Genomic DNA, 21858 nt, shown 5'->3' with positions numbered 1-21858 from the left:
GAGGGTTGGTCCTCCTACTGTAAAAGGCAGCCAAGTGGAAATTTTAACATTCACATAAAAACTGCAGAACCTGCCCTGCTGGTGTGGCTCAGTTGTTGAGCATCGACCTATGAATCAGGAGGTCACAATTCGATTCCCGGTCAGGGCACATGCCCAAGTTGCGGGGTTGATGTCCAGTGTGGGGCATGTAGGAGGCAGCCGATCAATGATTCTCATTCACCATTGATGTTTCTATCTCTCTCTCCCTCTCCCTTCTTCTCTGAAATCAATAAAAATATATTTTTTAAAAAGATTCTGATTTTGTACTTTTTGTTATTGTTAATCCTTATCTGAGGATATTTTTCCATTGACTTTAGAAAGTGGAAGGGAGAGGAAGAGACAGAGAGAAAGAAACATCATTTTGAGAGACACATCAATTAGTTGCCTCCCGCACATGCCCGGACCAGGGCCAGGGATTGAGCTGCAACTTAGGTACATGTCCTTGACTAGAATCAAAGCCGGAAACCTTTAGTCCATGACTCAATGCTCTAGCCAATGAGCCAACCCAGCTAAGGCTGATTTTGTACTTTTTAAATGGTAAGATAGACATTTCCCATTAAGGATATTAGCAATAGCTCAGCAATTTCACGTTTGGAAGAAAAAATACCAAGGCATATTTACTGGGCCCTAATAAATTTTAATTTCACCAAAGACCTCCATTTCTCTACCCTTCTCTTGATAGAACCATCTGCCTTTAGTTGGCGGCCAAGACCCAACTATTTCAAGCAGTTAAACAAAAAAAAACAATGACCAATGAGATAGAGTGTAATACATGAAAAATCAAGAACTAAAGTCAAGAAAGTAATAAGAGTAATTTCTTGATTAAAATACAGGTCTAGACCTTTGAGAAACAATGAGTGGAAAGTTACCAAATTGCGGGCACAGCTTTCCAGCTCATAAAAGATTAATCAGTCCTGTGTACAAAAATTAGACCCTATTTTCCATTATCTCGGCAGATTTCTGAAGCATAACCTTTTCAAAATAAACCCTGAAATACAGATTTAATCAATTCTAAAAACTGTTTCTGCATCAGCATACAGGCCATTAAACCTCTGAATTAAATATAGGGTGCCATTGTGGTAGATGATGTTGTTTCAATTATTTGCTGCCCTCCCCATGAGAGGATTATACCTCCCACTGTCACGTGACAGTGTCCTCAGATGGAGGAATTCTTCTACTTCCCTACTTCACTGCTGGGTGGGCTTAGCCAAATGACTTGCTTCAGCCACTGGTCCTTTCCTTTCTTACCCTTTCCTAGTCCCAGGAGATTATGTCCCAGATTGGGGTGGCCCATTCAGCCTGGATCTAGCTAGAGCAGTGGTTCTCAACCTTCCTAATGCCGCGACCCTTTAATACAGTTCCTCATGTTGTGGTGACCCCCAATTTCATTGTGACAAATTGAACATAATTAAAGCATAGTGATTAATCACAAAAACAATATGTAATTATATATGTGTTTTCCGATGGTCTTAGGCGACCCCTGTGAAAGGGTCATTCGACCCCCAAAGGGGTCGCGACCCACAGGTTGAGAACCGCTGAGCTAGAGTAAAGACGACTCTTGAAGCAGGGCCATAGCTATCATGTAATATGAACAAGAAATTAAAATGTTGTTTTAAGCCACTGAGCATCTAAGCTGAGAAAGGAAACCAACACTTTATTTTTTAAAATGTTTTCACGCTCAACGGAGTAATTAATACCTACAGCAGCCTAATGAAGGTAGATGGGCATGTAGGTCTTACTGCCAGTGAATTTGCAGGCTGGCCGTCTGCATAACAACTCTAATAAACTGTAAAAAACACCTCCCTTTTTCTACTTAAGGTTTTTGCCTTATAAATATATGCCTTAAGGGAAAGGGGAAACTTAAGTTACTGACCTTTAGGAGACCTTCTTGAGAACAATGGTAGGTTCAAAGAAGATAAAGTTCAACAGCTCACCGTTCCACAGTCCCGTAATTAATCTCGAACTGATAGGGGGATAAAACAAGAATCAAGGTTATAAACTTAACCTGTACACCAGTCTCCCAGCGAAACAAGGAAATGTAACTGCCTGGGATTTTATGAGATATAGAAATCATCCCCCCGAAAAAGCCGGGGTTCACTTTAGCTTTTTACTATTAGTCCCTGCCTGGGAGTCTTACTAATAAGATCTAATACAATCATTTTCCAAATGACCGGTTAAAACAGAGCTTGATGAAAATGACTAGAACTCTCCATTTCTTTTCTGGAAGCCAAAGGAAAGCAACACCCCGAGATAAGGCTCCTCTCATAGCTACTCTGATGAAACACATCAAGTCATTTAAAAGTTAATTTCTGAAGGAAAAGCATTCAACACCTCCTCTCGCAAACGTGCGCTAGGTCTTGGCAAGCTGGAAGTCCAGAGGAGCTCAGAAACTTACTAGGATTAAGCTGAAAGGTTGTCATATCCAGAGGCTGTGGTGAGAGTCTGTTTTCCATGGGAGGAAACAAATGGAAGGAAGGCCCAGTGGAAAGGTGCCTAGCGAGCCCTAAACGGTTTGGCTCAGTGGATAGAGCATCAGCTTGCAGACTGAAGGGTCCCAGGTTCGATTCTGGTCAAGGGCATGTACCTTGGTTGCGGGCACATCCCCAGTAGGAGGCGTGCAGGAGGCAGCTGATCGATGTTTCTCTCTCATCGATGTTTCTAACTCTCTATCCCTCTCCCTTCCTCTCTGTAAAAAATCAATAAAATATATTTTAAAAAAAAGAAAGAAAGAAAAGAAAGGTGCGTAGGGAGAGGCAAAGGGCAATGCTAAGAAATCCCATACTGGCATCTCCAAGTGAAGGTTTACAGACCTTGGAAACTGTAAACCTACAGAGACTGGGAGGGAGAGAATGCTACACTCTGCTTTGAATCCGGGGCCCATGGTTCTCTCCACCAGCCTTAGCAAGCCCGAAATAAAGGTCAGAATGGCTATTTGCACTGTTAAGCTTCAATCAAGTTAGGAACAGTATTTCCTATCATCGGAAACAAAGTTATACCCCGGAGATGTGACTCACCATGTATCTGGGAAATTATCCCATAATCCCCGAAATGGTACAAAGTAACAGCAGCTCCCTCTACAAGGCTAGTTCGTGGTGGCTCTTGGTAAAACCAGAGTTCAGGGAGACTCCGCAAGAAATCAGGGTCAAGCTGCTGGGGTGTCCTGTTTGGAAGTAGACATCAGAGTCTGATGTGGTTGGGAGGGAACAAAGAATTTCTGGGGACTTCCCCGACCCCCTGCTCCAAATACTAGCTGGACAACATGGGAGGAAGCCTACCTTCAGCAGGAGAACATGTGGTAAAATGGCAATCTTTTTTTCTCACACGTTTCCCTTTCCAGAAAAATCCACCTGTCCTTAATTTGGCTGCTTTGTTTGCTACCTAATCCCAACCTCCCTGGCCACAGCTAACTGGACACAGGGGGGAAATGAAGACAATCAGCAGAGAGGGAGAGAGGGCTAGAAATTTTTAAAAAAATATTTTTATTCATTTCGGAGATGAAGGAAGACAGAGGAGATAGAAATATCGATGAGAGAGAATCACTGATTAGCTGCCTCCTGCACGCCCCCAACTGGGGATTGAGTCCGCAATCCAGGCATATGAACCGTGACCTCCTGGTTCATAACTATCTATAATAATAAAAGCGTAATATGCTAATTAGACCGGACAGCCAAACGACCTTCCGAGGCTGCGAGGGCTGAGCCCCTTGCACAAATTTTGTGCATCAGGCCTCTAGTAAGGCATTAAAAAGGAGTTAGGCTTGAAATGGAAGGTCATGATAAACAAGGGCTGGGCTGCCATTTTCTACCACGTGAGCTGAAGTAGAGAAAAAGGGTCTCTACAGAAAAGCCGAGGAATGATGCAAATGCTGGAGACGCGACACCATGAGTGCCCCCAAGAAATCGTAACTCGGGCCCTAACTCCCCAACGCCCAGGAGGACTGCCGGGCTACCACGCTGTTGGGTTTCACTGGGTTCCTTCCAACAAATTCCTTATTGTTGATGCTGGTATGTTTAAGCCAGTTTAAAGGAGTCTTTTCTCTTCTCTTCTGAGACATCACTTCTCTCTCACTTTTTTCTTTATTCAGCCAATAAGCCTTATTGGTTTATTTATGTTAAAATGCTTGATTTTAATAAACTTTCTAAATTAGGAATAACATACATACAGTAAAATACGTAAGTCTTAAATATTTATCACGATGAATTCTTAAAATAAACATATCCATGTCATCAGCAACCAAGTCAAAGATAGAGAATATCCTCAGGGTCCCCACACCCCCTTGCCCCCCGCCCCATACCCCTGCCCTGTCACAACATTCCTTGCACCACCTCCTGCTCTATTCTAACTTCTGTCACCATCGCTTATTTTTTGCCTCTTTTTGAGCTTCATATAAATGATTCGTACAACATGTACACTTGTTTCTTCTTTTACTCAGAGATTCATCATGTTCTATGTAGCAGTAATTTGTTCTTTTTTATTGCCACTTAGTATTTCGTTACATAGCCATACCACAGTTTATTTACCCATTCACTGATATCTGGATTGTCTCTATTATGAACAGTCTTATAACTGCTTCTGGTGCACATGCGCACTCATTCCGGTGGGACATCTAGGAGCATAAGTACTGGGACATGGGATATGCATTTGTTCAGCTTTATAGATTAGTCCAAATAAATTTCAAAGTGGTTCAATCAATTTACACTTCCATCAGCACTGTATGAGAGTTTGAGCTTTTCTGTATCTCTATTAATGGTGGGTTATGTGTTTTTATTTTAGCCATTTGTGTGTGTGTGTGTGTGTGTGTGCGCATTTTAGAGTCATTTCAATTTTGCATTTTCCTTATTTTTTCTCTTTTTAAAATTAAGGTTTTTTTGTTTTTTGATTGGTAGCTGTTCTTTACAGATTGTGCACAAGTTGCCTGTTGGATATAAGGATGACAAATATATTCTACTTTGTGATTTGCCTTTTCACTCTTAATTTTTACTGCTGAATGAAAGTTGTTAATTGTAATGAACATGAGAATAGGGAAAATAGTACATGTTGCTATGAGAAACAGACCCAATCCTCTTGGTCTATACAGCCACTGATTTATGGGAAAGTTAACTATATAGGACCAGGCCTATGAATAGGCCCTAGACTACAATTACAATGTTACCATCCTCACTTCCCCAAAGCTTCAGATACAAGGACTCACCAACTTGACCTGTAGTTTATCAAGGGAATTTATGCATTATATCCTGGAAACATTGTTATAAATAGTGAAGGGTTTGCAACACCAGCCCTTAAAAGTCCCATAGCATGCTTCCAGCACAGCTCAGCATAACCAGCAGTTCTGTAAAGCATTTCCCAGAAGAGATGCTCCCAGAGCCAAGTACCCAACACCTCGACAACTTCCCAGCAATTGCCAGGATCCCATTATTCTAAACAACCAGTGAAAGTTTCCTTGGCAGGAGGAGCAACAAGCTTCCCTTTGAGTGAGCAGACTTCAACAAAGTCTGGGTCAGGCTCACACGCTTATCTATTACCTCATTGATCCTCTCAGCTCCTCTGTGCACTCTCACTCTCCTCATCCCCAAGTTACAGGCAGAGAAAGAGTATCATGCTCAGCCAGGACGGTGGAAGAGCTTGAAGGGAAAGCAGAAGAGTGGCAGCACTTCATGGAGTTGGGGTTTCCCCCTGGACCCAGGCAGGCCCCTGAGCCCACCTTTGCCCTTTTCCATGTTCCCAGGGTTCTTCTTCCACCCACTGTGGGCCACCTGAGATCACAGCCCTCTCTCTGGCCATGAGCAAACAAGGCAGCTCTTTTAAGAATTTCCCTCCCAGGGAGTTTGACAGTCAGGAAATACTATATCCTGGATGTTCCTTGCTTTATCTTCCCTCCCTGCTCTCCCTGTCCCCTTTCTCCCCTTCCCCCCAAGACACAAGCACAATGGCTTAATGATATTAATGTTTCTTTTCAGACAGAAGCAAAGGAGCACATGCCTGGCAGGAAGCAGTAGAGTTAAGAGTCAGAGCCCAGAGTCTGCCCACTGCCCTATATTGAACCTCCTCCCTTCAATATGACCAGACTAAAAGTAAAGGTTAAAAATGGGGAAGAAACGGGAAAGAAAAAGCTCTTCTGGGCCACTGAGGGTCAAGGAGAGAAAAGGAGATGCCCAGGATTAAGCAGGATTTGGCATCTTCAACCGGGCCCGGGACTCAGGCCCAGGCTTAAAGGCAGAGGTCGCATGTGACTCACAGCGGTTCGTCAGGACTCTGCGCAGGTGAGCACAGGTATTTGGCCAAATAGGATGTAAGGCCAGAGGTTTACAACACCTTTTTTTTTTTTTTAAAGAAAAGGAATGATTCATAAACTATAAACTATATAAACTTCAAGCCCCTTAAGCAGTATTTCCTGCCTTTGCAAGGAAAGTTGACCGAGCAGGAAAGAGTGAGTTTTTTCCATTGAACGAAAGCAAATACTTTCCTGAATCATTACGGGCTAAGAGTCCTCAAGGCCTCTTACTCATTCTTGACTTCAAGAGGTGAACCGTTGGCACACCCTTCGCAACAACCACAGACCCGAGCCCGGGCACGGTGGCACTGTTTCTGAGGGAGACGCCTTGGTTCTCTGGACGGTGTTGAAAAGCTCTACGAGCACATGGGAGTCTGTGAAAGGAAAAACCGAAGCCTTTCCAATCAGGTTTTCCTGGTTTGCATGAGCATCCAAACAGTGGCCTTCTGTTTCCTGGGGTTGGCTAAAAGAACTCCCTTTCTTGGCTCCCCCCCCCCCCCCCCCCAAAAAAGAAACAGTCTCTTTCTCTATTAGCCTAAAAATTGATTAAAACTCTCCTGAAGCCCTAGCTCAGGGGTAGGCAACCCCTGGCACGCGTGCCAATGCCAGTAACTTTTGCTGGCACTCGAAACCCTCTCTTATAATCTTCCATTTACAATTTTTTTCTTAATATCGACTTTTTTATTTTTCAGATAAATTCAGTGTAGGTGCATCTTAGATAAATAATTTTACGTAACATATACATTAAAAAATCAATGTATTTTTCATCATCCTATACTGTGTTTGTGTCGCTCGAATGAATTTTATTATTTCTTCAAGGTTCTTCACATACACCTTAAGAGATATCAAGTAGGCGTAACATGTTCTCAAAAAATTAGGGTTGGCACGCAGAAGAATTTTGAGTTAGAGATTTTGCTGGTTTTGGCACACACTCACAAAAAGGTTGCCCACCCCTGCCCTAGCTGGTTTGGCTCAGTAGATAGGGTCCCGGGTTCGATTTCAGTCAAGGGCACATACGCTGGTTGTTGCAGACTCCATCCCCGGCCCCAGTTGGGGCGCATGCGGGAGGCAACCAATCCATGTGTCTCTCTCACATCAGTGTTTCTCTCACTCCGTCTCTCGCCCAACCTACCTCTGTCTAAAAATCACTGGGAAAAATATCCTCAGGGAGGATTAACCAAGAAAAAACTCTCCTGAAAAAAGAATACACTGAATTTGGGGAGGATAACTTACAGCACCCTCGTGGCTCTAAGTTCACACACATGAAACGGTGTGACTGGGGACGCCTGGTGGAGAACAAACACCAGACTCAGACACACACCTGGCAGGTACGGCCAAATCTTGTTAGGACAAATCTCTTTATAACCAAAATGTGGAAACTATAGCTGACAGAAGCATCGGATTCCTGATGACCTACAGGCCAGGTTGCCATGCAGTGGGCACCAGACCACAATGACAGCTGATGAATCGAGGCCTTCATGCGGCTGTGGCAGCCTTAGTATATGTATATGCTACTGATGAAATTACACATATTCACTCAACTACCACCTGGCCAGTCCATACAAAGGCTATTCCTCAGGTCTCTGCACTGTGCCTCCCACCCACATTGCTTCATTCCCAGCGTTATGAACAGTTCTCAGATCCCACAACTGCTCCCCTTTCCTACCCCCCTCCCCCAATAAAAATCTACTAGAACACAAGTCCATGTGATTTCACTGGAGGAATAACCATAAATCCCCTCAACTTAAAAAAAATGTTTCAATATACAAAACTTTTATATCAGTAACTATTTGAATCGCTTCTGCCACTTGCTACTGAAACTCTGCCAAGGCTAAGGAACTTAGTAAATAAAGTTCAATAATTTCTCTCCCAACCTCCTCTCCCCTTGAAGGGATTCAGCAAAGTGGACTCCCACGCGTGAATTTTAATTCTGAACGGAGATCAAAGTGTGGTGTGTCTGGAGGCAGAGAAATCTTATTCTTTCCTCAAGGTCGGAAGCCTGGATTCCGCAAAGACACGTTAGGTATGCCCCCCAGGATTTAATCTTGCCACTGTTGTAGGTGGGCGGGAACGGGAACAGCACTGGGTGTTAAGACTGGTGGGCGCCCCACTGGACCTGGGTTCAGCAACCTCGGTACTTGAGTTCTGGCTAGGAAAAAAATCAGAACCAAGACTCCAACTATAAGAGAACATTTATTTATACAATTACAGAGGTAGAAGAAATAATTCGTAGAAGTGGGCTGAGGAAATGAGTTATGGAGGCAAAGGAAGGGCCCTAGGAGCTTTTGAGTGAGGAAGGCAATGGTAATGCTGTGGTGAAGGGGGAAGAGGAGGGGGAGAGGGAGGGGGAGGGGAGGGGATGGGGGGAGAAAGGAAAAGCTGCAGGCATGCTCCCTGCTCCCAGGAAGAGCGCTCTGGGTCCTCCATCCGAAGGGTTTTAAGGGTGGAGATTTTAGGGGAGATTCCAGGGCACGATCTCAATAGAATATGCATCAGCTTTCCAGGTGGGTCCTTTCAGGGTAGGGATCTCCACTGGCTGATTGGTCAGCCCCAGGGCAGGAGGTCATTATCCAATGAAGCTGCCCTTCAGGTCAGCTGTGGTCCCTTGTCTGGTTTTGCTGCTTTTCTGGGCCAGGAGCTGAAATACAACTGAGGCCTAGATATTATCTCTAGGGAGGAAAAGTGTGTATGTGTGTGTGTGGGGGGGGGGGGGGGGCGGAGAGGGTCCAAACCACGTGACCATGGACTTGCTAGGGGAGGAAAGGCCACCCTGGGGCGAGGACCACTACAAGTGTCCCTTGCTAGGCACCTGGGGCTTCCCACCCTGGGGGCCTTCTGTACAGTCCTTGCTCTGCTCATGTCTGTCTAACTGCCCGCCCACAGCTCTATTTTGGGGAAGGGACATGAGGGACTATTTGGCAGAAAAGTGAGTTTTATGAACAATCCCAGCCCCTAAAAACGGCTTCTTTTAATTAGTTTTTTTTTTTCTTTTTAAATTGGAACAAGCAGCTCTGTTGAGAAGAATGAGTGAGAGAGAATGAGAATGAATGAATTCAAGCTTGATTTCTACTTCTGCTCTATTTTTTCATATTTTCCCCCGAGGTCAAAGTGAGCCAGGCTAGTTAGTAAACCAGGAAATGGAATAGGGAAACTGAGACAGACAGTTAAATGGCCAAGCAGCCTACAGCCATCTAGTAAATCACAAAAATCCTATCTTCCCTAAACCAAGGACACTTAAGAGTAAATGGTTTATAGTTCTCCCCAGTCAGAGGATAAATAGCTTAAGTCACCCTACTCAGGGTGACAGCAGAAATCCAATTAGTGACATTTGTCCCACACCCAAGGTCAGATGAAGTTAAGGGAATAAATTGCATTTTGGCATATTAGCATAAAGTTGATGAATATTCCATTCAGATCCTCCCCAAGACCTTCCCTAACCCCTCAGCCTTTAAAAACCCTCAAAAACTGAAGGTCCAGTCCTAGCCAGTGTGGCCAGTTGAGTTGGTTGGGCATTGTCCCACGAACCTGGAGGTTGCCAGTTCTACTCCCAGTCAGGGCACATTCCTAGGTTGCTGGCTCCATCCCAGTAGAGGGCGTGCAGGAGGCAGCTAATCTGTTCCTTCCAGGATGTTTCTCTCCCCCATGCCTCTCTCTAAATACAGTTTTAAAAATCTTTAAAACAACAACCAAAAAACCCACAAAGGTCCCAGCTCCCTGCATGCTCTCCCTCCCAGGATCACATCCATGCCTTTCCCTCTCCCTCCCCCACAGGTATGCATCTCCTAAACTCTAAGGGACCCTACAAGGCTCACAACCAGGGAGTAATGGGCTAAACCCCTGTCCCCAGCGCTCCCTTTTCTCTGACTGCTTAGTGAGCCAAAGCAGCCCAGCCTAGGCTCGTCTCCCCGCCTAGTCCCTCGCCTGATGCTTCTTCTATCCTGGGACCTTCCTTGTTTCCTGTCCCCAGCTTTAATAAACATCCTCTAAAAGTCACCTGGACTCTCATTGTGAAATCTTTCCTGCACAAAGTCAGGAACCCACACAGGAGCTCTGGCACACAGATTTCAGGGATTGCGAAGCACATCACAGGCAGCTACAAGGTCACCTACCATCCAGATGGCCTGGAAGGCCACACCTAGGAGACTCACCTAGCCCCACTCTTCCGGAGAGGAGAATCGGCAGCTAGAAGAGTTCGAGAAAGCCTTGGGGGTGAGGCTGCCAGAACTCTTTGAAACTGAAGAAACTAGCAAAATTCTTGATAATATCTGTGCGGCAAAAGCTTTTAAATGCCCTCAACCTGGGACCACAGCCAGGCTCCCAGATAAGCTTGGAAGTGACATACATCAATCCTATATTCATCTGTGATCACCCCAGATAATGAGCCCTGTGGCCAAAAACCATGGCACCGCTCTGAAGAGGGTCAGACTGAGCACTTTGAGCTGTTTGTCACAAAGAAGAAACTATGCAACGCCTACAGGAGCTGAATGACCCCGGGGACAGCGGCTGCTTTTTGAAGAACAGGCCAAGGCAAGGCCGCTGGCGATGATGAGGCCATGTTCACAGATGTCAAGGGCTGCCCCCCACAGCTGGCTGGGCGCGGGCATCCACCGAGTCACCATGTTTCTCACAGACTCCAATACCAGTAAAATCAAGGAAGTGCTGTTTCCTGCCATGAAACCGGAAGACAGAGAGAAAATGTAGGAACTGCTGATATACTGGAAAGCACATCAGCTTTGCATTTCTGCAAAAGATCAAGGACTGCAAGGGAATTCTTACATGCTGCTAGTCATTTGGCTCTTGCAACCACCAGGCAGAGAAAAAGGGAAAAGAATGAAGAATTCCTTTTTCACCCCTTGTTACCAAATAAACCATCTGTCTCTAAAAAAAAGAAGGTAAACCAACAAGAACAGAGGTTCTTGTGTGCTTCTCAGGCGACCAGATAATTATAAAAAGGGGGATTAGTATGTCTTCTGAGAGTTAAACTAAGCCCCATTGCTCAATTCCATTAACTAAATGGATTTAAAACAAAACAAAAAACCCAACAGAGCAACAGGCTTCCTGACACTTTGAAATATATAACAGTTTCCAATTAACTGATTGCTTCTGTAATGAAAAAAGCATGGGTTACGTCACCTGCTATGCTCACGCAGAGTACATACTCACAGGCAGCTCACATGTCTAGTGGCTGGAGTGTTTTAATAAGAGCCTCATTGTCAGGCTTCCCCTACTCAGGACAGTTCTGTTTTCTTCTTCAGTGCCCCTCCCAAACACAAGAAAACACACACACGCATACACACGTGAACACGCCAACAAACCTGAGCTTTCCACCTCTCCAGGGCCTTGTCAAGTATACAGTGCTTTCCTAAAAATTATAAAGGTAACTAAAAAGAGAGGAAAACCTATAATAAGATAAAAATAAGAGGGTATCTAATAAATACTGTACTGGAAGGCACAGGGGAGAGGAAGAGAGGGGCCAGACAATATAACCCCCTTAACAGAAAATTGATAGCTACTGTCAAATCTGCAAAATCCAGTAGTATAGCCTGTGGCAGTTTAAATGAAGGCTGCAAATTCTTTGACATTCTTCTCATCAAGTGGAGAGGGTGTCTGTTCCCTCCCCTTGAGCCTGAGCAGGCTTTGTGACTGCTCCAACCAACAGAGCTTGGTGAAGGGAAGCTAGGTAACTTCTGAGGCCAGGCCATAAAAGGCCATGAAGCTTCCAACTGGTTCAGGGGAGGTGCCCACAGCTTGAGTTCACTGTATGTGTCAACATGAAGGGTGTTTTGGAAGGAGATCAACATTTTAATCGACGAACTTTGGGTAAAGCAGACTGCCCTCCATCATCTGGGTGGGCCTCATCTGGTCAGATGAAGCCTGGTGAGGACACAAAAACTGGCCTCCCCAAGCAAGAGGAATGCTCCAGCGGACGGCCTTTGGTCTTCATCTGCGCCACTGGCCTCCTGAGCCTCCAATTTGTGAGCCCACATGGCAGATGTTGGACTTGTCAGCCTCTATAATCATGTGAGCCAATTTTTTATAATAAGTCTGCTTCTATAAAAAACACGTACACATCCTATGGTTCTGTTTCTCTACAGAACCCTGATAAATAGTCATTCACTGCATAACGTTGTTCGGTCAGCACCAGATCACATATACAATGGTGGTCCCCTAAGATGATAATGGAGCTGAAAGTTTCTTATCACCTAGTGATAAAGTCATAAAGTTATAGCGCGATGCATTATTCATGTGTTTGTGGTGAAGCTGGTGTAAACAAACCTATCATGCTGCCAATCATATGAAAAAATAGCACATATAATTCTGTATAGTACATAACACTGATAATGATAATGGCTATGTTCTTGGTTTATATATTAATATACTATATTTTTTATTATTACTTTAGAGTATACTTTTCCTACTTATTAAAAAAAGTTTGCTGTGCCCCAGCCAGGTAGCTCAGTTGGTTGGGTGTCATCCCATGCACAGAAATGGTTTCAGATTCCATTCCCGGTCAGGGCACATACCCAGGTTGCAGGTTCAATCCCTGGATGGGGCACATACAGGAGACAGCCAATCACTGTTTCTCTCTCTCTTTCTTTCCCTTCCTCTCTCTCTCTAACATCGATAAAAACATGTCCTCGGGTGGGGATTTTTAAAAGAAAGTTTGCTGTAAAACTATGCCATGTTACGCAGCCAGCAGCCTCATGCTTTGTCTCTTGATCGCATCACTTTCTGTGTGCTTGATTTCATCTTGTGTTTTGTACAGTAGCATGCTGTTCAAGTGTTTGTAGCCCAGGAACAACAGTCTAGGTGTATAGTAGGCTATACCATCTAGGTTTGTGAAGTACACTCTTTGATGTTCGCACAACAAAATCACCCAGCAGACTGTACCCCCATCGTTACATTATGTCAGGGGTAGGGAACCGTTTCTCTGCCAAGGGCCATTTGGATATTTATAACTTCACCAGAGGCCCAGAGCATGAAAATTCATGCACTGGAGGGGGGCCCCTCAGCCCAGCCTGCCCCCTGTCACAGTATGGGAGCCCTCAGGGGATGGAGGCGACCCAATGATCAGGGGAAGGCGACGCCCCATCACACCTCTGCTGCTGCCACTGACGACAGCGCAAGCCTCGGGCCGGCCCTGGGCGGCTGGGGGGCTGAGGGGACTGGGGGGTCTCTGGAGGCAGATGGGCCGGGGCACCTGCCGCCCCAGTGGAGCTGAGGGGACTGGGTGCCGCCATCTTGTGGCTGTGGGCACCAGCCATCTTTGAGGGCGTGGTAATCAATTAGCATATTCCCTCCTTATTGGCTGTGGGTGCCACTATCTTTTAGGATGGGGCAGTCAATTAACATATTCTCTCCTTATTAGCTGTGGGCACTGCCATCTTTGTGATGGCATGAGGGTCAATTAGTGTATTCCCTCTTTATTAGATAGGATTCCTGGGCCATACAAAATTATCAACTTAAAAATTAGCCTGCTGTATTTGGTCAAACATTTAATTTACTCACCTCTAATGCCTTGGCAGGGCCAGACCAAATGATTTTGCGGGCCTTATATAGCCCACAGGCCAGACGCTCCCACCTCTGCATTATGTGGGGCATGACTATACGTGGAGGAATCTGGATGGCCACCATGCTTAAGCTATCATATGTATGTCAATAGTCAACACTGAGCCCAGCCTTTTAGCCATCCCCTGCCAAGGCATACAAAGCCTTCTTAGACCCAGACCGGCCCATTCACCAGCTAAGTGCCACAGGGACCTCAGACATCATGCAGAGCAAAAGCACCCAGCAAGCCCTGCCTGAATCCATGCTACCATGAAACAATTGTTTAAGCCACTAAATGTCAAGGAAATTTGTTCAACAATAACCACCAGAAGACCTAAAAACATAGTCAACAGTAAGACACCTGAAAAGAGACTATACTCTGCACTAGGATCAGAGGAGTGATGGGATTTCATTTTCATTTTAAACCATTCTTTGGTGTTGTTTTTTTTTTTGCATTCTTACAATGTGCAAACATGACTTCGGAAACCTAATAACAAGGTATTATATAACTAAAATTTGCTAAGACAGTAGAACTTAAAAATGCTTCTAACACACACAAAATATATAGTGATGATGTGTTAACTGTATACATACATCAAATCATCATGATGTACACTTTAAATAGCTTACAATTTTATTTGTCAATTATGCCTCAATAAAGCTGGGGGGAAATTTTTAAAAATTAAAGGGACAACAGAAAACATGCTTAGCACATACTGTGTATCAGGCAGTCTTCTAAATACTCTATGTGTTTTAACTCATTTAACCCTCACAATAACCCCATGAGAGGGGGGTGACTTTATTTTGCCCATTTTAGACATGGGAAATTAAGGCACAGACAGGTTTAGTAACTGCACCAACATCACACATCAAATGGCAAAGCCTAGATTCAAACCAGTCAGTCTGGGCCCAGAGCTGCATTTCCACAAAGATCACCCACCAGGCTCGTTCAGCAGTCACAAGCCACTGGATAAAGGTACAGTCTCAAAGTGCACTTACCTGGGTCTCCAAGCATGTGACTGACCACACTTACTATGCGTCAAGCACTGCTGGGCTGCCTTGTTTCTCAAAGCCTACCTAACCTGCAGTGCTTTTTACTCTCCACCTGTACAGTTTTCAAGGCCCAAGGTCCCTAAATATCACCCGAATCTCTCCACTCGGCATCCATTTCTCCACCCCCTACATTTCCAGAATGAACCACTGACAGCAGGTATTTCCCTCCTTCTGACTCCTACTACAATTCTGTATCTATCTCCCCGCTTGCTATGAACTCTGTGAGATTCTTTGCTCTCAACATTTCTTCTACCTTTATATTAGTTTATCTTCAATATCTTCCAGACAAAGAATGGTAAGGAAACAGCAGTAACCCCATGGTCCAGAGTGGTCTGTGAACTAACGCGTTAATCTCTCCCCTTGAGAATGGCTCAGCAGTCTCTTCTCTTTAGAGATACCTGCTCTCTAGCCACTTTCTTTTTCTTTTAAATTTAAATTCTTATTGTTTAAAGTATTACATATGACTCCTTTTTCCCCCTTGACCTCTCCCTGACCGCTCCCACCCCACTTTCTAAAGACAGCTTTAAAGCTCAGCTCAAGTCTTACTGTTTATGGAAGCCAATCTTAACCGACCAGGCAAGAAAGGCCTCTTTTGACTCAGAACTCATATAAGCATTCCGTATCTGTTAAGTAAACTAGACACTCCTATGTCACATATAAGAATTCTGCTTAAGTGGTATTGTTAATTTTTATACAGAATTTCTGATCATGCTTAATGGTACGATCCTTCTTATATCATCTAAAGCTCCTAGCTCAGTACCTTTGCAAAAAGTATCCTATAAAGAAAAATACTACGTGAGTAGTAAACGAGATCACAACAAAGTCACTTTTACCTTATTTACCAAGAAGATATCAGGGTCACCCGGATGGTATGGCTCAGTGGTTGAGCAGTGACCTAGGAATCAAGAGTCTGGGTCCAGAGCTATATTTCCACAAAGATCACCAGGCTCGTTCAGCAGTGACAAGCCCGGGTTGTGCACATGCCTGGGTTGCTGGCTCAATTACCAGTTTAGGGCATGCAGGAGGCAGCTGATCCATGATATTTATCTCTTACAAATGTTTCTATCTCTCTATTTCTCTCCCTTCCTCTCTCTCTCTTTTCTCTCTCTCTCTCTCTATCTCTCTCTTCTCTCTCTTTGTCAAATCAATACAACATATCCTCAGATGAGGATTTTTAAAAAAGAAAATACAGTAATTAATAAATAATAATACAAGAATAAGCTGTTTCACATACAACTGTAAAACTACTTTTGCCCCACCCTGTATACCAGTAATACTACAAAATTTAACACACATTTCCAATGTTGGGTAAATTATTAAATGAAAACATAACCATGACATTGTGGACCTGTATAGGAAGTAAAAGTCATAAAGTCTGGAGCAACATTAAGATATAGTGTTAATATACAAACAAAATTGAATATTAGGATTATGACTCCATAAAAATATGAACAGACATGGAAAAGCACTGGAATCGAACACAACAGAAATAATCAGTCTGCTGAGATCTATTAATATGGGTCACCAAAATCTCCTTACCAGTAAGTCTACTGCTTTTGCAATTTAAAAAAGGATACGACAGTCCTGGCCTGTGTGGCTCAGTTCGTTGGGCGTCTCCCACGAACTGAAAGATTGCTGGTTAGATTCCCAATCAGGGTACATGCCTGGGTTGCAGGTTCAATCCCTTGGAGGGTTCATGGAGGAGGCAGCTGATCTAGTGATGTTTCTCCTCTCTCTCTCTCTCTCTCTCTCTCTCTCTCTCTCTCTCTCTCTTCCCCCTCCCTTCCTCTTTCTCTAAAAATCAATTTAAAAATCTCCAAAAAAAAAAGAATAGGACAAAACTCTCATATACTGCTGGTTGAAGTATAAACTACATTGCAATCTGTTTAGCTGTATATGCTAAACTGAACACTAGAACTCAGCAATTCTACCCCTGAGGGCATTCCCAATACAAATACAAATGTGTACAGGTATATCAAGACATGTACTAGAATGTTCAGTCACACAATTCACCACCGACAAAATCTGGAAATGACTCAATGCCCATCAACCCTAGAATGGATAAATAAATCGGGGTAGGATTACACAATGGAGTATTGGCCAGCAATGATAATTATTGAACTATAGCCATATGCAATGTTGAGAAAAAGAAACGATATATATCCACTACTTTTGGATTATTAGGCAAAACTAATCTATGGTTAGACTATCCCTTGGGGATAGTGACTGGAAAGGAGCATGAGGGTTCTTCTGCAATAGGCAGAACACAGTGTTCTGTTCCTGGATCCTGGTGCTAGTTATAAGTTTATGTTCATTTTGTAAATATTTGTCATATTGTATGTTATAGTTCAATTTTTTAAATTACATTTTTTAAAAAAAAGAGATGGCATAAGTCAAGCTACCCACACATGAGGCATAAAATTTCCTATAACATTTGAAACCAGTTGGCTTCTTTATTTGACTGTAGAGCAGAAGAGAAGTGTGGTGGCTGTTGCGTAATTCACCTAGCTTCAACTCTGCTCACTAAAATGTGATTTTTTATTTTTTTATTTTTTTATCTTTACATTCTTTATTAGTTAAGGGATTACAAATGTGTCCTCATTCCCCCATTAACCCCCCCCCCCGACTCATGCTCTCATCCCCCTGCTGCATGCACAAATAATCCAACAAATGCCTGAGTAAAACATATGTTACTTTTTACTGAGATCCCTTTGGCTGCCTCTGAATCTGCTCATCCCACAGCTACTCCACTTTAACAGGCCTGGGCTCCCACAACACCCTTCTGTTAGCCAGACTCCTGCCCCCTCCCTGATTCCTTGAATTTCCTTCAACTACCAGGGGTTCTCAACCTGTGGGTCGAGACCCCTTTGGCGGGTTGAATGACCCTTTCCTTCACAGGGGTCGCCTAAGACCATCCTGCATATCAGATATTTACATTACGATTCATAACAGTAGCAACATTACAGTTATGAAGTAGCAACGAAAATAATTTTATGGTCGGGTCACAACATGAGGAACTGTATTTAAAGGGCCAAAAGGTTGAGAACAACTGAACTAGACCCTTTCCCATTCTCCTCCTCCCTGGACTAGGGGATTAATGCATGAGCAGTTTAGTTCATGTGACTATCTGTGAGTAGATGTTGAAATGAACCTCTTCTACTGGCCTTTTGTCTGTGATTTTTTTCTTTGGGGCCATTTTGGATGATTTAAAACAAAACTATTTTTAAATTTGCAGTCCCGTTTTCCCCTCTATCATCTCCCCTCCCCACCCCCACCCCCAACTCACTTTGGCTGAGGCAGAAACTCAACTAGAGTGATCTGTGGACTTGGCAAATCTAGAATGCAGAAGTGTCCCAAAGCAACCCTGTGGCCTATGAGGATAAATCACATTCCTAATTTGTGTATTTTTACATATATATCTTTTTTAATTGATTTTAGAGAGGGGAAGGGTGAGAAGAGAAACATCAATGTGAAAAATATCATTGGTGCCTCTAATACCCACCTAGACTGGGGAAGGAAGCAGCAACCTGGGTATGTGGAATTGACCTGGAATTGAACCAATTAATGGGACAACTAAGCCACACTGTCCAGGGCTAATCTGTGTGTCCTTAAAGAAGGCATTCACTTCTCCCCTAGGGGACTCTCCTCCATCCTTACACATTTTTTAAAATATATTTTTATCGATTTCAGAGAGAGGAAGGGAGAGATAGAAACATCAATGATGAGAATCACTGATCGGCTGCCGCCTGCACGCGCCCCACACTGGAGACGGAGCACGTGAGCAACCCGGGCATGTGGCCTGAGAGGGAATGGAACCATGACCTCCTGGTTCATAGGTCCTCACTCAACCTCCGAGCCTCGCCTGCCAGGCTCCTTCGACATTTTAATCTCGACACAGGACAGCCCGTATCTAATTTTTCTGGCACTGCCTCAGCAGCAGCACCTTTCCCCAAATCTATTAAGTGTAAAAGGACTGAAGGTAACTTCTGTTTGCTCGGTCTCTATCTTGGGAAAACTTCACCTTAAAATGAGGGAGTACTAGGCTGGGGAGGAGAAATGCCCAGTGACTGCTAATGGGTAACTGCCAATGGGTATAGGGTTTCCTTTTGGAAAATGTCTGGAATTAGGTAGTAATGATGACTGCATAACTTTGTGAATATACTAAAAACCCCTAAATTGTACACTTTAAAAGGATAAGTTTATGGCATGTTTATTATATCTCATTTTTTAAAATAAAGGTGAAAGAGTGTCCAACTTTTTTAGAAAAAAAGGAACAGGTAAAGTGCTAAGTACCACCTAAAAATCAAGTTGAATAAACTCCTAATTAAAAATGAGAAAACCGGCTCTGATTCCAATCCAGCTCAGAGGTAGGGGACGGGAGTGGGTGAAAGTGAGGCAAGAAACTGCACAATGACAGACCTGCACGACGAACCTCCCTTGTTAGTCTAGCGCTCTCGTCCTAATACAGCATTTCATTAATCCAAGATGAACCTCCGAGGAGACGATGTGCAGAGAGCGATCCCTGGGGGACGCCATAGGTTGTTTTTCATGATAACTCGGCCAAAGCCCTCACCCAGTCACCCCGGCGCAGCAGAGCTCTGGCTGGCCTGCCGGACTCCCCGCGGAGAGCGGCCGGGGGTTCCACGCGGACCCGGCGGAGAGGATGAGCGGGGAGGAGGGGGGTGGCTGCCCGAGCGCAGCACTCCCTGCGTGTCTGCCGACGCGGCGTGTTGGAGGGGGCGCTCAGGGGCCAGTCCGCTTCAGGGCACGCGCACCCTCCCTCGACCCGACGTTACGGACCCACCAGAAGCCCACGCCGTCCCGACCGAGTCCCGAGGGCCCGAGGCCGAGTTCCCACACCCCTCCCCCACCTGCCGGCCCTCCGACCGCGGCCCGAGTCCTCTCCGAGTTGGCTGAGGGCGACTCGAGGCCACTTGCCGCTCCGGAATAGAGATTAACAGGCCGACCGCCTGCCCTCCCGTGGAGCGGAGAACTTCTCGGGGAGACGTCTCGGAGGGGATCTCCCACCCCATCCCGAGCGGATCAAAGGGCCCGGGGGCATCAAAAGGCCGTGCGCTCCGGCCGGACTTTCCCGCTGCCCGGAGCCAGGCGCGCCGCGCTCCCCTTCCACACGGACCCAGCCCCGCGGCGCAGCGAGCGCCAAACCCCGGCGACCCCGTCCTAGGCCCGCTCTGGGGCCGTCCAGGGAACCGGCGAGAGCGATCCGCGGGGCTGCCCTCCGCCCCCGCCACGGCCGCCGTGCGCCCCCGGCGCGCGCCAACTTGGCCCGGCTGGGCGGAGGCCGGGCCGGCGCAGGAGCCGGAGCCCGGGTGGCCCGCGCCCACCCCGCGGGGAAAAGGGCGCAGCGAGTCCCCGGCTGCACTCACCTCCGCGCGCTCCTCCCGTCCTGCCGAGCCGGGCGCGCCGCTCGCGGGCTCCGCCGGCTCCGGGACCTCGGAGGAGGGCGGGGCGCAGGGGGCGGAGCCGGCCCGCTGCCCAGCGCCAGAATTAAACACCGAAACGCTCGGTAGCCGCCCGGCCCTGCAAACGCGGCTTAAGGTGCAGAAGTCGGGGGAGGCTGGTCAACCTCAGACGCCGGGTGAGGAATGCCTGAGGCTGCTCCCGGAGCGCGGCGGGAGGGAGCCCCAGGCGGCCCCTGAAACCTCCGGGAGCCCCGGCTCTCCGAGCGCTTTGTACCCCGGGACCGGCCGGCGGGCGGCCTCAGTGCGCCTGCGCGCGGCCCCAAGCTCACCGAACCCACGAGGCACCTCTGCTCACCTCCTCGGAGGTCCCCGACCCGGCCCGCCGGCCTCTGCACCGCAAGAACCAGGCCCAGGAATTCCCTCCGCACTTTCCTCCGCCCACGTGTGTTTGCTTTTACCCCCAGGAAGGGAAAGAGCCCATCCCCCGCCCCCTTGAAACTTGCTTCAGTTCAGATCTATTATCTCCGAGCGGGAGCGGGAGGCGTCCCCGGACGCCGCAGGGGTGGCAGGTTAACTCTCCCGTCCTGTGCCTTTTTACTGCAGCCTTTCACTCGCTGAGAATGTGCTCTGCAGCGGTGGGGTGGTTTTCTGGCCCGGGGTGAGAAAGGGATTGTGGAGCGTGCAGGGGTCTTGTCTCCTGCAGGTGCCTGAGCGGGACAGTCTCTGGGGCCTCAGCAGCCTCCCGCCGTTCCCCGAACCGGCCTCGTGTCTCCCGTGCGTTCGCTCCTGCCCCGCCCCGGCACGGAATCCTCCGTGGAAAGCAGAGGATGCCTGTCCAGAGGGCGCAGGTGTTGGGGGCTCCAGAGAAAACGCAGTACCTGCCTTGGGAACCCATTACCGAACCAGGACGTCTGACACTGGATTCAGAGCAGTCTCAGTGGGTGCCAGAGAGATGAGTAGGGGTTAAGTGGCCGTGATTTGAGTCTTTCAAATTGTAGATGGTTTGAATAAACAGGACGGGAGGATGTTGATAAAAACCAACCAAGACAACAACCATTAATGCCAGCTCTCTAATCACTGACTTTCTTAAGGGGGACAGAGGGGGGTCCTCCCAAGCTCTCCTGCGGAGCGCACGCCCAGCTGGGCCTTACACACGTCACAACTTTTTGCTAGTAGGTTAAAATGAAGAGTCATCAAACTCCACAAGTTGAAATGCTGGCCTCTGGGGGGAAGAGGCTGGCAAAATCAGTGCTTCTCTACTTGTTCGTGGCAAAGCACACCTGCAAATTCCTGAAATTGATGGCCCCTGCCTGTTAAGAGGACAGGCAAAGGGCAGCTCAGAGATACTGGGGACAGGAAATCTTACTTTAGCCTTAGCCCAGCTGCCGGCTCACCAGGTAACATAACAGTAAATAAACTTCTGGGCCTCTGTTTCTGTAGACCAGGATGTATGGATTCAGTAGGTCCTTTCTAAAATCGCCCCCCCCCCCAGACGTCTATGAAAAACACACACAGAGAAACTTC

At 46.3% G+C, this 21858-nt stretch overlaps 1 protein-coding gene across 1 annotated transcript in view; it reads right to left on the bottom strand.

The window, feature by feature from the left end:
* KANK1 (KN motif and ankyrin repeat domains 1) overlaps nt 1–20360 on the bottom strand; it is a 190460-nt gene extending 170100 nt beyond the window's left edge. Inside the window, exons 1-2 of the mRNA XM_036330932.1 lie at nt 20299–20360; nt 1913–2002 (exon numbers count right to left, since the gene is read on the bottom strand). The gene's annotated coding sequence lies outside the window, so the exon portion shown is untranslated. The remainder of the gene's footprint in view (nt 1–1912; nt 2003–20298) is intronic.
* Between the last annotated feature and the right edge of the window lie 1498 nt (nt 20361–21858).

Source organism: Myotis myotis, unplaced genomic scaffold (assembly GCF_014108235.1).
Source record: "Myotis myotis isolate mMyoMyo1 unplaced genomic scaffold, mMyoMyo1.p scaffold_m19_p_12, whole genome shotgun sequence".
Classification (NCBI taxonomy): domain Eukaryota; kingdom Metazoa; phylum Chordata; class Mammalia; order Chiroptera; family Vespertilionidae; genus Myotis; species Myotis myotis.
This window is presented reverse-complemented; position numbering and strand designations above follow the sequence as displayed.